The sequence below is a fragment of the Xenopus laevis genome, chromosome 4S (assembly GCF_017654675.1).
Source record: "Xenopus laevis strain J_2021 chromosome 4S, Xenopus_laevis_v10.1, whole genome shotgun sequence".
Lineage (NCBI taxonomy): Eukaryota > Metazoa > Chordata > Amphibia > Anura > Pipidae > Xenopus > Xenopus laevis.
Genome location: NC_054378.1, coordinates 27,285,237 through 27,287,047, shown reverse-complemented (window position 1 = coordinate 27,287,047; position 1,811 = coordinate 27,285,237).

Genomic DNA, 1,811 nt, shown 5'->3' with positions numbered 1-1,811 from the left:
TCTGGCTGAGCGTGCGTCTGGCTGAGCGTGTGTATGTGTCAGTGTGTGTGTTTGTGATTGTGTGTCTTTCTGTCTTTGTGGAGGATTTGATACCCTTATTGTTTTACTGTACTTTGTTAAGATTTTTCCGTTTACGAATTTGGCTGGTTTTGGGCTACTTTGAAAATGGCTTTTGGCTACTTTTTGGCTAGTTTTTTTTGTAGCCTTTGGCTGGTTTTGAAATGAAACCTAGCAACCCTGAGAGAGCAGAAGAGGAGGGCGAAACAGAATGTAGGAAGAATGTAGGGTGGACAATATAAGTGTAAATACATGGTGGTTGGGGAGAAAATAAGATCGCTTATAATACATGAGTGATACTCAGAGTTAACTGTATAACTCAGCCTGCAGCCTTGTGCCTTTATATGGTCACAGAACAACCCCTCAGTGACTTCTAATATCCTTATTTACAATAGGGGGTACATTATACTTTATAATACACTTGTGATACTCCGAGTTCCCTGTTTAACTCAGCCTGCAGCCTTGTGCCTTTATATGGTCACAGAACCCCTCAGTGACTAGTAATATCCTTATCATTTACAGTAGGAGCTACATCATGCCTTATATCATTATAATACAGTGAAACCTCCATTTTACGTTTCCTTTTTACATGCAACGTTTGGATTAACTTTTAGTATGTTATATAATGGCTAATTCTAAGCAACTTTTCAATTGGTCTTCAATATTTATTTTTTATTGTTTTTGAATGTTTTTCCTTCCTCTTCTACATCTTTCCAGCATTTAGATGGGGGTTATTGACTGCATCTGAAAACAAATGCTTTGTAAAGCTACACGTTTACTGTTGCTACTTTTTAATGACTAATTTATGGATATTGACCCTCTTCTATTCATATTTCAGTCTCTTATTCCAATCAGTGCATGGTTGCTAGGGGAATTTGGACACTAGCAACCCAACTGCTGAAATTGCAAACTGGAGAGCTGCTGAATAAAAAGCTAAATAAGTAAAAAAAACACAAATAATAAAAAATGAAAACCAAATACAAATTTTCTCAGAATATTCCTCTCTACATCATACTAAAAGTTAACTGATAGGTGAACAAAAGCCTTATGGGGGGCCCAGTTGTAAATTTCTGTACCGGGGCCCTTAGGGGTCTAGTTATACCACTGGGTGTTCAGAGACATACTGCCTCCTCAAATCCAGCTAAATGCAGTCAAAATGATTGGGAGGCATTTCATAATACAGATGGACAATGACCCAAAACATACAGCCAAATCAACCCAGGAGTTTATTAAAGCAAAGAAGTGGAATATTCTTGAATGCCAATTCTCAAACCCAATTGAGCTGCATTTCACTTGTTGAAGACTAAACTTTGGATAGAAAGGCCCAAAAACAAACAGCAACTGAAAGCCGCTGCAGTAAAGGCCTGGCAGAGCATTAAAAAGGAAAAAACCCAAAATCTGGTGATGTCCATGAGTTCAAGACTTCAGGCTGTCATTGCCAGCAAAGGCTTTTCTACCAAGTATTAGAAATGAACATTTTATTTTCTGTTTTTTAATTTGTACAATTACTTTTGAGCCCCTTTAGCTTTAGTTCCTCACATTTTTATGCAATCTTTTTGTTCAACCCACTGAATTAAAGCTGAAAGTCTGCAGTTCAACTGCATCTGAGTTCTTTCAATTAAAATTCCTTATCCTAATGTACAGAACCAAAATTAGAAAAAAAAAGTCTCTGTCTGACTAGGTTATTGCCCGGGTGCCAGCATAGGGATATACATAACATAAACCAGGATACGGCACTCACAGGGGCTTGATGC